Source organism: Mustelus asterias, chromosome 9, assembly GCF_964213995.1.
Source record: "Mustelus asterias chromosome 9, sMusAst1.hap1.1, whole genome shotgun sequence".
NCBI lineage: Eukaryota > Metazoa > Chordata > Chondrichthyes > Carcharhiniformes > Triakidae > Mustelus > Mustelus asterias.
The window spans coordinates 19523482-19540912 of record NC_135809.1 but is presented as its reverse complement, the minus strand read 5'-3'; the positions used below and the strand labels follow the sequence as shown (position 1 = coordinate 19540912).

Sequence of the window (17431 nt, the reverse complement as noted above, 5' to 3'; positions counted from 1 at the left end):
TACGTACTTGTACATAATGTTCAGCTCTGTAAATAAACTCTCACCAATTACACCCTTTCTGTGACTCCATGTTCTGATGAGTTGTGTTCCTTTATTCCCGAACTGAAAGCCTGATTCCTGCACCAGATAAAGGCAGGGTTGTTCAGTCCAGGGCTTCCTCCAAGTGCTTTGTGCAAGGTTTCCAGCAAATTGGTGGCATCCCTTCACAATGGCTAAACACATCAGTCATGCCTGTATCTGGATGGGAATGCAGATGTCTCCCACAATGTACAGGACTAGCATCACTCAATCCAATCATTGTCTATGGGTGCTGTCTGCAACTTTGAGGTGCGGCTGGCCTCCCAGTACATCTGCAGTGATCTCACTGTCATTCTTCTCTCTTACAGTCAGGGGAGAAGAAAAATAAGGTATAAATGGAAGCACCTAGTTTGCAGGAGGCAGAAGCAGAACTGTAAAGAGGAAGGTATCTACTGCACATGCAGAGGATGATCCGACGAGAGCCATACATTCCCTACGTTCTCCTCACTCCTCAATATCAGAGGGAGAGATGCTTGACAATTGGCATTTGTTTCCGAAGGACGAATCTTTGCTCACTCATTGTCAGAAGCTGTCTTTCATCCATTGACTTATGCCCTGGCACCACATGTATGCCCAGTCATTATTTTGCATTCTGCTTTGGCAACACCTTACACCACCCTTGCCCCACACCACATGACCGAATGGCTACAGCTTTGGCCACTCTACTGCACCCTGAGCTCTAATCTCAGGTGCAGGCATTGTCCAAAGCTTCACCAAGGCCTCGGGCTCAACCTGATCTACGGCGGCATTTGTCAATAGGCACTTCAGCACACAATCAAGGGTGAGGAGCACTCTCCTCGGGCAGTGTGCCATAGCCAACTCTCTAAGGCGTATAGTTGCTGGCCCACAGTCAATGGTACAGGCACATCATAGCAGTCAGTAATTTTGGAAGTCAGTGCACCAAAGGTTAAATGCTGAGCAGCAATCAGTGGCACTCACACACATAAGTGGTGCGTAAGTGAGCATAATTGTGTGACTAGTTTGACTCCAGGCATGTCAATTGAGTTACAGCTGAATCGTCTCAGCTACAACTGGATACTGATTATTGACATGTTTTTCTATTACCTTTGCCTTTGTCAACATCCTGCCTCCAGAAGCCGTACCTCCCCTCCCCTCCAGATTTGATCGTAAGACCATAAGACATAGGAGCAGAATTAGGCCGCTTGGCTCATCGAGTCTGCTCCACCATTCAATCATGGCTGATATTTTTCTCATCCCCATCCTCCTGCCTTTTCCCCATAACCCCTGATCCCCTTATTAATCAAGAACCTATCGATCTCTGTCTTAAAGACACTCAATGACCTGGCCTCCACAGCCTTCTACGGGAAAGAGTTCCACAGATTCACCACTCACTGGCTGAAGAAATTCCTCCTCATCTCTGTTTTAAAGGATTGCCCCTTTAGCCTGAGGTTGTGCCCTCTCGTTCAAATTTTTCCTGCTAGTGGAAACATCCTCTCCATGTCCACTCTATCCAGGCCTCGCAGCATCCTGTAAGTTTCAATAAGATCCGCCCTCATCCTTCTAAACTCCAACAAGTACAGACCCAGAGTCCTCAACTGTTTCTCATATGACAAACACTTCATTCCAGGGATCATTCTTGTGAGCCTCCTCTGGACCCTTTCCAAGGCCAGCACATCCTTCCTTAGATACAGGCCCAAAACTGCTCACGATACTCCAAATGGGGTCTGACCAGAGCCTTATACAGTCTCAGAAGTACATCCCTGCTCTTGTATTCTAGCCCTCTTGACATGAATGCTAACATTGCATTTGCCTTCCTAACTGCCGACTGAACCTGCATGTTAACGTTAAGAGAATCTTAATGAGTGGAACCTTAATGAGTGGAACCGTTAGTCCATGATGATTCATCCCCCACACGTGCCACCCCCCCGCCACCTCCCCACCCCGCCCCCAACACACTGCCCCAGACTTCCGTTCCCTCTGTGAAGCCCTTCTAAGAAGCCCATGGGTCCAGCAGCAGTAGCCATCCTCAGGAATGGTGCTTTTCACACTTGACAGTCTCACCTCCCTGGTCTCCCCTGAGTCAACCCCAGGTAACCTGGAGTCTAAACCTGGTACCTTGGAGATAAACTCCTGGCACCCTGCAGTCAACCACTCCCTCCCACCTCCGTGCCTTTACAGTGTTACGCCAGCATCCCCCGACTAGGTTCCCGGTATCCTCGAGTCTTATCCCTGATCTCGTCTTGGGTAGGCCCCCAGTACCCTGGTGTCTAACTTCCGGTATCCTGATGCCCTTCCTGTGTTACTCCGGCATCCCTTGAGTGCTATCCCAGTAGTCTCGAGTCAAGCCTGGTCACTCCCGAGTTGGATCCCGATACCCTCAAGTTAGAGCCAGTACCCTTGGGTCAACCCCCGAATATGCAGAGCCGCTCCAGAAGCGCTGCGGTCATGTCCGGGCTCCCCTTGGACATGCACTCACCAGGTGCACACGTTTGAAGCCATTCATGTATCGAGCCGTTAAGGCAGCACGTTGCCATGGATGAATCTTTTGACAGAGTTGGGGTATGATTACTGCATATGGGCCTGATAATGAGATGCAAATGCATTTGATTGATGTTCCTGACTTTGAACGGTAGGAAACATGGCCTGCCACTGATGGGTGGAGGGGAAATTCGCAGCAACCCTTCACAGTGATATCAACGTGACTCTTGACCTCTTTTGATATTTTCCGCTTCCGTCACTGAACCCGCCCAGCATGAACAGGAATGGAAAATCCCAGCCAAAGAATCAGACACTCAGTGGACCACTGGAAAGTGATAGCGTGGCCGAGTGGTCTAAGGCACTGGATTAAAGCTCCAGTCTCTGTGGAGGCGTGGGTTCGAATCCCACCGCTGCCAGAATTGGTTTGGGTGGCACGGTGGCACAGTGGTTAGCACTGTTGCCTCACAGCTCCAGGGATCCAGGTTTGATTCTTGGCTTGGGTCACTGTCTGTTTGGAGTCTGCACATTCTCTCTGTGTCTGCGTGGGTTTCCTCCGGGTGCTCCAGTTTCCCCCACAGTCCAAAGATGTGCGGGTAGGTGCATTGGCCATGCTAACTTACCCCTTAGTGTCCTGGGATGCGTAGATTAGAGGGATTAGTGGGGTAAATATGTAAGGTTACGGGGATAAGGCCTAGGTAGGATTGTTGTCGGTGCAGACTCAATGGGCCAAACGGCCTCCTTCTAAACTAGGGTGTCTATGATTCTAAGTATCTACTTTGCATCAAACTGAAGTGATTCTGGCTTCATGCCCGTGCAGAATGTAAAGCTTAATTTGGACATGAAATTACTTCAGGCCTTTATGAACAGCATAAGATCATGTTGAGGCAGTTTGGCCATCAATACAAATGCTGAATCTGGAACTAATCGATCATAAATAAATCATCCATATCTATTAATATTAACCTTTACCATTACACATTGTGTATTGACACCCTGGATTGATTTGTGCCTTGTTCAGCTTTTTGCAGAGTTTGGTATTTGGATAATTCAGGACCACATATAATTTGCTAAACAAATATAGGTATCGATCTGTGAGAATATAACTTGACTGACTGATTTCTTTCCCAAGTGAAGAAAGTAAGGTCCAGCTAGTCCCTTACTTCCAGCAGAGGGCTGGTCGTGAGAGAAACAGAGGTCAGGGTACAGGACTACAACTCCGGTGCCAATTCTCCAACCAGCAGTCACTCTGAGTGTGCTCATTCAGTTTATCCTAAGCATTATATATTGATGGTCTAATCCCCTCCGTGACTGACCAACTATATTTAGCCTTATTTTACAGAGAGTAACTTATGCCAGTCCCTATTTTCTAAATTAGACTTTTCCCTATCAGAAACCAATAAAAAGTAGAGAAAACACAATTATAATTTTAAAATAATATTATTTGCTGAAATAAAAAACAACAAATGCCGGAAATGGTCAATGGGTCTGAAAGCAGAAACGACAGGCTGACACTTTAGATGGATATTCTTCAATTCTAACATAGAATCCCACTCAAAACATCAACCTGTCCATTTCTGAAATGCTCATAGTTGATATTTTATTGCTGGAATCCAGACAGTACTGTAAGCTATTGCTACAGGTTTTTGTTTGCTATTTTAACAATACCCTTTTCCTCCATCTTATATAATTTTTAAATATCCCAAACATTTATAGCCTCAATGCTCCCTTCCACACAATCCCCCCCCTTCCCCCGCCATCCCACCATGGGCCATCCGCCTCTTGTTGTTCAAGTTGCTACATCTTATTGCAAACTCTCCCAGCTACTGTATTTCCCTCACTTAATACACTTCCCTCTCTTTAGTTCTGATGAAGAGTCAAGCAGACTTGAAATATTAACTCTGGCCGGAATGCGACCACCGTTCACGCCAGCGGGATTTTCCCATCACGCTGCAGTGAACAGAGATTTGGCCGGGCGCCAAATTCTCCGACCTCGCTGCAGTGGGAGTGTGGCGTGAACGGCCGGTAAGATTGCACCCTCTGTCTTTCTCTCCCTACAGATGCGGTCCGTCCCACTGCGTTTTTCTTGCATTCTTTGTTCTTGTATCCATACTTATTGCTGTGCAGGAGGGGTGCCCATTCCCCCATAACATCCATGATCAACCACCATACATTGCCACTCCACTACCCCTTCCAACTCAGCACTTCACCTTCAGGCCATTGCTGGCTTGCCAGACAGCTGGATTTTTATAGCTTTAAATAGTGGGGCAGCCTCTCACGATGAGTCAGGTGCTGTTGGCTTGTCTCACTTATTGAAAGGAGGCCACACGCTGAATTTTGATGGCTTCAGATCAATTGGTTTGTGGGGGGGAGGAAGGTGATGGGGGGGGGGGGGGGGGGGGGGGGGGCGGATGGGCACGATGGGTGGTTGCATTGCCTGACCTGAGCTGATTCATGGACACAGAAGCAAAGCCCAGCTGAATTTCTCCTCTGTAATCATAGAATCCCTAAAGTGCAGAAAGAGACCATTCAGCCCATCGAGTCTGTACTGACAACAATCCCACCTAGGCCCTGACCCTGTAACCCCACAGATTTATCTCGCTAATCCCTCTAACATATGCATCCCAGGACACTAAGGGGCAATTTAGCATGGCCAATACACCTAACTCGCACATCTTTGGACTGTGGGAGGAAACTGGAGCACCTGGAGGAAACCCACGCAGACATGGGGAGAATATGCAAACTCTGCACAGACAGTGACCCAAGCCAGGAATCAAACCTGGGCCCCTGGAGCTGTGAGGCAGCAGTGCTAAACACTGTGCCACTGTGCCACCGCCCACTGTCATCAATTCAAAGGTAACCACTTGCCAGCAGCAGACATTCTTAAAAGTTAGTAAATATAACAAAAGTTGCAAATGGGAAAAGAAAAGGGAGCAATGATGCTGAAACTCTGAAATAAAAACGTCAAATAAACGGCAAGAAAATGGCACATCTAAAAGCAGAGAAGCTAGTGAGCTGTCAGAACCTGAAAGGGAAAGTGCTCTCTCTCGCACCGGCCAAAACTAAACAATGCAGCACAGTACAATAAGTGAAAGTAACAGAACAATGTCCTAAATGCCGTGAGAAGCTACTGATGGCAGGAAGTGGATTTAAAAGAAATAACTTAAGGACTTGCATTTATATAGCACTTCTCACAATCCTAGGTTGCTCCCAACTGCTCGACAGGCAATTATAGTCACTGTCATGATGTAGTGAATAAGGATGCCGACTGCATAGTGCAAAGTCCCGCAAACTGTAATGACTAGATGACCTGTTTTAGTGCTGTTGCTTGAATGATAAATATTGGTCAAGAACTGTGAAGGGGTGGCACAGTGGCACAGTGGTTAGCACCACTGCCTCACAGCGCCAGGGACCTGGGTTCGACTCCCGGCATGGGTAACTGTTTGTGCGGAGTCTGCACGTTCTCCCCATATCTGTGTGGGTTTCTTCCAGATACTTTGGTTTCCTCCCACATTGCACAAATGTGTGGGTTAGGTTGATTGGCCATGCTCAGTTGCTCCTTTGTGTTAGGGGGATGTCAGGGGGATTATTAGGGTAAATATATGGGGTTGCGGGGATGGGGCGTGGGGTGGGATTGTTGTCGGTGCAGGCTCGATGGGCCAAATGGCCTCCCTCCACACTGTTGGGATTCTATGATTCTAACTCTGCTGTTCTTCAAAATGGTATCATGGGATCTATTACGTCCATCTTTAGACACAAATGGGGCCTTAGTTTGGTATCTCATAGAAAAGACAACACTTCTGACAGTGAGGCATTTCTTCAGTACTGCACTGAAGCATCAGCATACATTCTGTGCTCCAGTGAGTGGAGTGTGACTTGAACTTAGAGCCCTCTGTCACAGAAGCAAATATACTACCACTGAACCAAGGCTGGCAGCTCAGAAGATTGGAAGAGTTGAAAATTATTAGGCATCTCAATGGCTTCTACCATTATAGGCTGAGGTTTAGTGAACATCTAGGAGCACTCTGTTGAATTCCTGATGTTGGTTTCTTTATGAATCAGCAATAAAGGGGAATTATATGCATAGAATGGCTGAAGCTGCAAACGCACAGACTAACTATGCCTCAAATGTTAACCGCTAGTGAATGGGACCTGAGTATATATGCAGCGATGACATGACATGCGGGTATGCCTATGTTATAGTACGGCAGGTACCATGGTATTATTAGACAGATGTTAAGATTCACTGAGGAATGGATCACCTCTTATTAAACCCTGACTCCAGGTATCATGGTGGCACAGTGGTTAGCACTGCTGCCTCACAGCGCCAGAGACCCGGGTTCGATTCCTGGCTTGGGTCACTGTCTGTGCAGAGTCTGCACGTTCTCACCGTGTCTGCATGGGTTTCCTCCAGGTGCTTCGGTTTCCTCCCACAGTTCAAAGATGTGCAGGTTAGGTAGATTGGCCATGCTAAATTGCTCCTTCGTGTCAGGGGGGCTAGCTAGGGTAAATGCATGGGATTATGGTGATAGGGCCTGGGTGGGATTGTGTTCGGTGCAGACTCGATGGGCCAAATGGCCTCCTTCTGCATTGTAGATTTCTATGATCATACCAGCATTTTAACATCATTTCAATGTAGATGCTGTTTCAGTTTACAGACGCTGAAGTTGCAGGGCAAACATACCATTAAATGTTCGGATGGTTCTGAACGTAGTTCAATAAAAATGTCTTGCTATAATTACTCTGTCCTTAAAATGTGCTGATGTTCATGAATGCAACAGGTGGGAGATGTGAGCATTGTGGTAGAAATGAATGGTAACTGGGCCCTTAATCAGCAAAGATGAGCCATTGTTTTATATCAGCAGTGTTAACAATGGTTGGCTCATTTTTAACAAGTCTGTACATAGATTTTTACTTATTCCAGAACAAAACGTTCAATTATTTTCCTGTAAGTTGACAGAGACACACATGAATGTTTGCCAACCCTGACTTATGTCAATTTCTTAACTGGTTTTTGGGCGTTACCAATTTTATTATACATTCAGCAAAAGGTTTACACAAAATGTTGCTGCATAAAAATCCTCTCAAAGACATATCTGTCATTTTGGTGAGTTGAGCACTTATGCACGTACCTGTCCCAGTGGGTTCCTTCACTTCTCTAACTTTATAAGAATGCACACATTAATTTAACTAAGGCCTTGAAAATCACAGCTCAGCGATTGTTGGATTATAGGGCTTTGGGGAGGCCACACTGGAGTATTGTGTGCAGTTTTGGTGTTCTCGACTAAGGAAGGATGTCCTTGCTATCAAGGGAGTTCAGTGAAGGCTTACCAAGCTGATTCCTGGGATGGCAAATCTATCATATGAGGAGGGAGGGACTAAGACGGTTAGAATTATATTGATTGGAGTTTAGAAGAATGAGTGGGGATCTCATAAAAACTTATAAAATTCTAACCGGATTAGACAGAATAGATTCAGAATGTTCCCGATGGTGGGGGGAGTCCAGAACTAGAGGTCATAGTTTGAGGATAAGGGGTAAACCGTTTAGGTCTGAGGTGAGGAGAAATTTCTTCATCCAGAGGATGGTGAATCTGTGGAATTCACCACCACAGAAAGTAATTGAGGCCAAAACGTTTCAAGACGAAATTAGATATAGCTCCTGGGGCTAAAGGGATCAAGGGATATGGGGGGAAGGCGGGATCAGGATATTGAATTTGATTATCAGCCATGATGATAATGAGCAGACTCGAAGGGCTGAATGGCCTACTCCTGCTTCTAGTTTCTATGTTTCTATGAGTGAGGAGCACCGTGATTTGGGATTTTTTAATGCTTACCGTGCAAATTACTGGCAATGCAAATTGAAATGTGATGCTAATGGGACATCTAGAACCTCCTGAATGTTAGGCCCAGTGAGTTTAAATCAAGTTTAAGATTAGGGAAAGGAACAGAGCAAACAGCAGTATTGGATTCACATTTCAAATGGAAAGAAAAATAAAGAGAGGAAAAGTTAGAAAATCAATACAACATTTAAAATCTATTTTCTATGTTTCTAAACTGTGGAACACCTCCAGGAACATGTTGCTACTGCCTGTGGGAGTGAGTCTTCACAAATTCACTGTCAGGACCATAAATTATATCACCATCACCATTCTTGTGGCATTGGCTACCAACCCTAAATGACTGAGGTTAATTTGTATACAGTGAGGCTCAGGGCGAGATTGACACTCTTTACGCTTTTGGGGGCAAGAATTGCCCAGCAACTTGTGGTGTATGGAACAAAGAACAAAGAATAAAGAACAGTAAAGCCACAGGAACAGGCTCTTTGGCTCTCCAAGCCTGCACCGGTCATGATGCCTGCCCAAAGTAAAACTGTATGCACTTACAAAGTCCATATCCATCCATTCCCATCCGATTCATGCATTTGTCTGGATGCCCCTTAAATGCCACTATCGTACCTACTCCCACCAGCTCTCCAGGCAGCGCGTTCCAGACATTCACCACCCTCTGTGTAAAAGACCTGCCTCGCACATCTCCTCTAAACTTTTCCCCAACGCACCTTAAATCTATGTCCACTAGTACTTGACTTTTCTACCCTAGGAAAGAGTAAGAAGTCTCACCACACCAGGCTAAAGTCCAACAGGTTTAGTTGGAATCATGAACTTTCGGAGTGCTGCTCCTTCCTCAGGTGAGTCTGTCGATATGTGCGATCTTCTTGGAGATCCTCTCCACTTTGAGCCCGCGGTTTGCGGTGTTGGTGGTAGCCATGATCTGGAGATGCCGGCGTTGGATTGGGGTGAGTTCCTCAGGAAGGAGCAGCGCTCTGAAAGCTTGTGATTCCAAATAAACCTGTTGGACTTTAACCTGGTGTTGTAGGACTTCTTACTGTCCCCACCCCAGTCCAACACATCCCCACATCATGGCTACCCTCGGAAACAGCATCTGACTATCCATTCTGTCGATGCCACTCATCATCTTGTCAACCTCTATCAAGTCGCCCCTCAATCTCCGTCGTTCCAGTGAGAGCAAACCGAGTTTATCCAACCTCTCCTCAGAGAGTCAGTCATAGTATATCTCCTCCTGGCCCCCAATTGCTCTTTCCCCGCTAACCACACTAATAATTGTCGGCACCGTGAATTCTGTTATTTCCCCAGTAATTTCTGACCGTGTATTTCATCTATCAAAGCAACTTTCACTTCCTTGGGATTTTTCGCAAATGCAAATCCCACGAATTATCGGGATTGCCCTTGCTGTGACTTCAGCTGTAATCTACAACGATCATTAGAAAGTGACACTTTTCAGCACAACTTTCAAGCGTGACTTTCCGCCACACTTTAGAAAGTGTTCACGACAATTGGAGGGTCGAATTTCCAGCCTGGTTCAAGAGAACGGAATGAGGTGACCAGGGCTACCTATCTCACCCAGTACAGGTCATATACCTCTATGATACTGTCTGCCTTTTGCTATCACACAGACCCAATGACTGCGAATACCCAATATCCCATTCCCACTGCTGCTGCCGGAGACCTGGCTAAAATGTGAAACTTACATGTTTGGCTGGACAATCCACAGGGTATCCTCACCTTGCTAATTTCAGCTAACTTTAGCAATTTCTTCAAGCGGGGAACGTTCGACCTCTGCAACCAACATTCCCGGAACGCCTCCTTCAAATAAAAAATTCCATTCCACCGATGGTTTACTTATTAATTGTGACCCTCTGAATGCCGGAGATGCCGAGTAAATGGCTTGGCATAACCCTACGCTTTAAAAAAAAACTTCCCTACCTGTTTAAAAAAAATCAACAAGAAACAGTGCCGAGTCCTTTACCCTTTCAAAATCACGACATGAATTCGAAAAGTAAGTTTTGCGAATGCGAATATTGTTCCCCAATCACACACACAAAAAGACTCAATGTTGTGAGTAACTCATTCCAATGAAACAGTGAGAGCCGGTGTTTAGCAATAACACTGGAATGTTTGAATAATACTTGACTGCACATTAATACTCCACTTCTACAATCGAAAGTTTACCTTCAATACAGGATACTTAGTTTCGGAGAGTGTTCCATCATATAATTTGTCACACTGGCTTTGCTTTCTCTTGTATGTGTTGGGAACTCCCGTTTGTTTCGCGTCTTAAGTTCTAGTTGTCAAAGAAAGTCACTTTGTGAAAAATCAATCCTGTGTATGTGTGTGTTGTTGGTTACCGAAATGAAAGGCAAGTTCTTGGCAGTGAGAGTTGGTGCTTCCCGGTCGCTATCCAGTGACCCCTGCTGGAATAAAGCGGCGTGTGGATTTTGGGGAGGAACCGGAGGCATATGGGCCACTTGCTTTTATCAGTCGTGATATAGGGTATAAGAGCAAGGAGGTAATGTTGGAGCTGTACAGAACACTGGTTAGGTCACAGCTAGAGTACTGTGTTCTGGTCATCTGATTTTAGGAAGGATGTGATAGCACTAGAGGAGGTACAGAGGAGATTTGCCTGAGATGGAGCTATAAAGAGAGATTAGATAGGCTTGGAGTGTTTTCTCTAGAGCAAGAAAGGCTGAGGGGGGGGTGGGGTGGGGGGGAGGGGGGGGTGGGGTGGGGGGGAGGGGGGGGTGGGGTGGGGGGGGGTGGGGTGGGGGGGAGGGGGGGGTGGGGTGGGGGGAGGGGGGGTGGGGTGGGGGGGAGGGGGGGTGGGGTGGGGGGAGGGGGGGTGGGGTGGGGGGGAGGGGGGTGGGGTGGGGTGGGGGGGAGGGGGGTGGGGGGGAGGGGGGTGGGGGGGAGGGGGGGTGGGGTGGGGGGGAGGGGGGGTGGGGTGGGGGGGAGGGGGGGTGGGGTGGGGGGGAGGGGGGGTGGGGTGGAGGGGAGGGGGGGTGGGGTGGGGGGGAGGGGGGAGGGGGGGTGGGGTGGGGGGGAGGGGGGTGGGGTGGGGGGGAGGGGGGGTGGGGTGGGGGGGGAGGGGGGGTGGGGGGGAGGGGGGGTGGGGTGGGGTGGGGGAGGGGGGGTGGGGTGGGGTGGGGGGAGGGGGGGTGGGGTGGGGGGGGGTGGGGTGGGGGGGGAGGGGGGGTGGGGTGGGGGGGAGGGGGGGTGGGGTGGGGGGGAGGGGGGGTGGGGTGGGGTGGGGGGGGCACGATTGAGGTGTATATGATTATGAGGAAAGGATGGAAAGGGTGAATAGGAAGTAGCTGTTCCCCTTGGTTGAGGGGTCAATCACGAGGGGGCATAGTTTTAGGGTAAGGGACAGATTCAGAGGGAATTTGAGAAAAAAAATCACTCGGAGGGTGGTGGGAATCTGCAATGCACTACCTGGGAGGTTTATTTATTAGTCACAAGTAGGCTTACTTGTGCAATGAAGTTACACTGCAATGAAGTTACTGTGAAAATCCCCTAGTCGCCACACTCTGGCGCCTGTTCAGGTACACTGAGGGCGAATTTAGCATGGCCTAACATGCCTAACAATCAGTGTAGTATGACAAGGTGGTGGAGGCTGGAAACCTTACAACCTGTAAGAGGTATTTGGATGAGCACTTGAAGTATCATAGCATTCGAGGATAAGTGCTAGAAAACGGGGTTGGTGCGACTTTAGTGGTAGTTATTGTCGGTACAGACTTGATGGGCCGAAGGGCCTTTTCTGCACTGTATGACTCGAGTTTAAAGTTTGTTTATTAGTGTCACAAGTAGGCTCACATTAACAGTGCAATGAAATTACTGTGAAAATCCCCTAGCCGCCACACTCCGGCCCTGTTCGCATGTCCAATGACATTCACGCTCACGCGTGAGCATGGCCAATGCACCTAACCAGCACATCTTTCAGATTCTCTGCCTCCATGACTGTATGAGAAGCGTGCAGTAACAGTTGGATTCCTGGCCGGGCTTCCAGATACATCCTACCTGAGGCCAGGGATCTGCTCAGATGGAGGAAGGGGCCAGAAATGCCTGACCGATGAGGCAGGGAGGGATGAATGTCCCTCTTCATTACGCCGAAGTATCAGTCTGAACTGCCACATCTCCAAGTTCTGCTAAGACAACAAAATACAGTACTGTATGCCTCCATCTCCCATACAGCTGAGGGAAGCTGACTCAACACAGAGTACCCTGCTCTGTCCACTTCCCAGAATGGTTACCCATCCACTAATAAGAGTTAATGACCCCCAACTAAAGTGATCAACACTTTGCAGAAATTTGAACATTGATATGGTCTTCCCCTAGATCCCAATCCCAAACAAACTGCATCGATCCTGCCCGCCACACAGCTGGGAAGAAGCCCAGATGTAGCAATGCTTTCCAACTGCAAGCTTTGCACAGTTAGAATGCCCTGTGATTTGATAAAACATGCTTAGGAATCTACTCTCCTACAGTTAACCTCCAAATATATATGTGAATGTTCGCTTAATTGTATAAACGTGAAGAAGCAATGACAATCATTAGCTTCAACTCTGGGCTGGTGGATAGGCATTGATATATGGAAGTGAATGTGCCCTTCTGGGGGCTCATGAGAGTGCATGCCTATCATTGACAACAACAACTTGCCTTTATACAGCGCCATTAGTATAGCAAAATGTCCTAAGGTGATTCCAGGGTGGAATCAGACAAATACTTGCAACTGTCTACCCACATTCGACCTCTCTCTTCCCACAGCCCAGAGGTGCCAACTTAGTGGGATACAGGCAATACAGATGAAGAATTAGCATTGATGAGATACAGAGCACAAGAACTACAGTATTAGTGATTGCAAAGTCAGGCCACTTGACCCAACATGCCAGTGCTTATTGTTCACAGGAGATGACCTAACCGGTAAACACCATTTCCATTTGACACGTTGTGGATAAAGTATGTGTTTTATCAAGTCAGCGTTTGATTGGAAACTCTGCCTGAACTGGAATTAATTTAGTTTGACTGTTTTTTGTTTCCTCATTTAAGAGGAACTTGGAGGTTATGCTCTGTGCTCACTTGTACCAAATCGGCAGTCAGTCTGTTGCTGCAAGAGACAAAGGCAAGTCAGACACTATATGGCATAGAACATAGAACATAGAACAGTACAGCACAGTACAGGCCCTTCGGCCCTCGATGTTGTGCCGAGTTTAGTCCGAAACCAAGATCAAGCTATCCCACTCCCTATCATCCTGGTGTGCTCCATGTGCCTCTCCAATAACTGCTTGAAAGTTCCTAAAGTGTCCAACTCCACTATCACAGCAGGCAGTCCATTCAACACCCCAACCACTCTCTGAGTAAAGAAAATCTAAGTAAGGACTATGCTTCTGCTTTATATTATGGATTAGCGCAGAAGAAGACCTTTTTTGTTTGTAATATTTCAAGGAGCAATTGAAGTCTTCAATTTACTGTTTGCCTTTGATAGTGCTCATTAGTCTGTTTAATATTCAATAAATTAGATGAGTGCTTTACAGCCAAAATTATGTTCATTCTCCCAAGTATCCAAGATGAGGAAACCATGCGAAAGCAAGTGGCATGTCCAATAATTCTGATTGCAGAGATGAAGATTCTCTGCCTGGTGCTTGGCTGAAAACCATTATCTGGATATTGAGCAAGTTAAGACATGCTCAAGTGATACTTCACATTATATTATATTAATGGGGGTTGTTCACGGGAGAGATCTATAGGGTGCTAAACCCGAGGAATATATGTAAAAAAAAAACAAGTGCAATAGCAACTCCTCATTCTATTCAGGAATCTGGAATTCGACAAGCACATCTGAGCACGTTAATTAAGGTGTTAACACATATGGTTAAAAATTCACTCCATTATGCGTGTGCTAACATGAAGGCACATGATATTATTTGCCATCACTGAAGGGATAAAAGGAAACTTATTTCAGATATTTAAAGAAAGCCCTCTTTAACCATTGGATAACTGTGTGCTAATTTTGGTAGGTAACTACATAATTGCCCAAAGGGTAAAATCCCACACACACACACACACATTCTAAAACCTGAGCCTGTCACGCAAAATATGTCCTACTTGGAAGAAATTGTGATGTTAAAAATGATTTGTAGTTAACTGATATGACTCACATTCAGATTAATCGTATTTGATTTGAAAGCTTATATGTTAAAGCAATGAAGATTCATGAAGCATATTTCAGTAAAGATTTCTGGCTATGGGCCTTACATCAGATTGCTCACTGCAAATACGATCTGATTTCTAAAGGAAAAAAAATTTGGATGTTCAAAAATGCTGTGGGTGAAATTGCTGCATGACAGCAATGTTTTTAAAGTTTATTTATGACAATTTAATTTCTCATGTGCGTGTCCCAATCTTTATTTTGTTTTTTGTAAAATTATTTAAAGGGGAATGGGAATCTGTGCTTTATACTTCCTGGCTTGCTGTTCATGAGGGCGGCATGGTGGCACAGTGGTTAGCACTGCTGCCTCATAGTGCCAGGGACCTGGGTTTGATTCCTGGCTTGGGTCACTGTCTGTGGAATTTGTACGCTCTCCCTGTGTCTGTGTGGATTTCCTCTGGGTGCTCTACTTTCCTCCCACAGTCTGAAGGAGACGTTGGTTAGGTGCATTGACCCAAACAGGCACCTTACTTGTGATGAATAAATAAACTTTACTTTATTTTTATGAGAATTTCCAAATCTCATTGGCTGCTCAGCCTGACTGATGACTTGCCTGTTCCTGGATGTCAGAAATGTCCTCTAGTTGCCACCAGGATGAAACTGACATTATACCACAGGAAAACGTGTGGGATCCTTGTGGACAGCTTTCTTCTTTATTGCAACTTAAAGGGGTCTGACGTGCTGATTTTTTTGTTTATTCAATAGAAACATAGAAATATAGAAAATAGGTGCAGGAGTAGGCCATTCGGCCCTTTAAGCCTGCACCACCATTCAATATCATCACGGCTGATCATGCACTTTCAGTATCCCACTCCCACTTTCTTTCCACATCTTTCCTTGATCCCTTTAGCCGCAAGGGCCACGTCCAGCTCCCTCTTGAACGCATAAGCCCATCTCCTTGGAAGCAGACTTTGCATCCCCTGCAATTCCAAATCTTCATCCCCTTAGGTCTCTGCCCTAATGGAGCTTCATACTCTCGGGACACAGAGATCTTAGTTCACTGGGGCAGTGGTTTCCAAACCCAGTACTGTAGATAATTTCTGGGGATCTGCAAAATAATTGAGCAGTAGCTGGAGTGGCATTGTCACTGAACTAGTAATCCAGAATCCAGGGGACCCAGGTTTGAATCCCACCAGGGCAGATGGTGACATTTGAGTTCACTAAAAATTTGGAATTAAGCATCTACTGATGACCATGAAACCATTGCCAATTGTCATAAAAACCCATTTGGTTCACTCATGCCCTTTAGGAAAGGAAATCTGCCATCCTTACCTGCTTTGGCCTACATGTGACTCCATACCCACAGTAATGTGGTTGATGCTTGAATGTCCATAGTGATGGCAATGAATACTGGCCTATCCAGCAATGCGCACATCCCTTGAAGGAATGAAAAAAAAAGATGGACTTGGTCTGAGCTGGGAGACAAAATAGCAGTTCCAATGTGTGGAATGTAGAATGGGCCGGTTGTCCTACCAAGGAGGGGAGAGGGCATGGAGGACAGCTAAGAGCATTGCAAAGATTGGCAGGTAGATCGGGAATTTCCAAGGCTGCTTCTGGGTATCAGGTGAGTTCAGCCTTGTCTAAGAGAGGGGGAGATATTAAAAAAAACCTATTTAAGTGCTGGCTCCTGTGTAAGTGAGAAGTAGGCACACCCATCTACAAGTCAGTGCCTGTTTCTTGAAAAGTATTTAGGTCATTCACAGAGGGTGTCTACTCACATACCAGAATTGATGGAAACCTTGCTTACCTGAGATCCAAGGACAGGTTTGCCAAGTCCTCATCAGATAGTTGCTCTGTGCTGATAATGCAGCACTGATATTCCATAATGCGGATACTGCAGCGGCAAATGGACAGACTTTCTGACGCTGGTAAACAAGTGTAGTTTGACCATCAGCAGCAGGAAGCCAATGTCGTGGTCCAGAGTGCTGGCATACCATTATTATCAGCACTGACAATGTGAGGCTAGAAGTTGTTGATAGTGTTAGGGTACCAGATCAGAACCCCATATTATGAAGCTAGGCTAGATCCCAACATTTTTTTCTATTTTGCTATCAATGTGAGGTTAGGATGTTTCACACCAGGCATAATTCCACTGACAAACTAAGGCGTTTTTTTTCATCAAAACAAATTTTATTTAACAACACAGTTTAACTATATCAAACGAATTAGCTTAATCTCTAACAGTTGAACTATACTTAAAATGAAAGGAAACGATTCTAATTTCTAACTTATCACTATATCAGTTCCAATTAAGCAATATTTCTCTTATTGACTTAAAACCCATTTTAAGCATAGTTAGCAAAACCAGGCATACTTGCTTTAACCTTTGTTAATAGTCTTGGAGTTTCCAGAGAGAAGGAATGAGATTCAGCAGCTAACAGGAGATCTCTGATTTCAAGCAGCTCCAATCAGCAATTGCTCTTTGTTTCAAATGAAAATGAAATTGATTCTCTGATACAAGCTTAACTCCTCCTATTAATATCACATGATTCTGTCCCTTAATATCTAATTTACCTTCCATTACTTTAATCAAAAAACACCCCACTAAGTCTTCTGCTAAATAAACACTTACATGGCTAAAATGAATAATTATCCTGCTTTCTTGACATCTGCTGTATTCCTTCCCAGAAAAATCAACTGCTGTAACAAACCATCTGAAATAAATCCATCTGAAACTTAAAATATATTCGTAGCACAGTATCATTACAATAGCTTCAAGATATCTAGGTTCCACGATCTGCCACTCAATGCTGAAATCACACATGGAAAAAAGCTGCCGTTGTTATGTCCCAGCTGAGTATGAGAGTGTGGAAGAATAGTAACCTGTTTGAGAATGCCAAACTGCAAGCCTATCAAG

At 45.8% G+C, this 17431-nt stretch overlaps 1 protein-coding gene and 1 non-coding gene across 3 annotated transcripts in view; one reads left to right on the top strand and one right to left on the bottom strand.

The window, feature by feature from the left end:
• The window catches only part of LOC144499083 (ras association domain-containing protein 9-like), a 32440-nt gene extending 21734 nt beyond the window's left edge, over positions 1-10706 (bottom strand). The window contains exon 1 of one of the 2 annotated variants that reach the window (XM_078221153.1): positions 10542-10706. The gene's annotated coding sequence lies outside the window, so the exon portion shown is untranslated. Of the gene's footprint in view, positions 1-10094; positions 10211-10541 lie in introns of those variants that run through there. The other variant, XM_078221154.1, reaches the window with a different exon arrangement.
• trnaf-aaa (transfer RNA phenylalanine (anticodon AAA)) lies at positions 2852-2933 on the top strand. Its single transcript has one exon. It is a non-coding gene; the product is annotated as a tRNA-Phe (tRNA).
• Positions 10707-17431: the final 6725 nt, after the last annotated feature.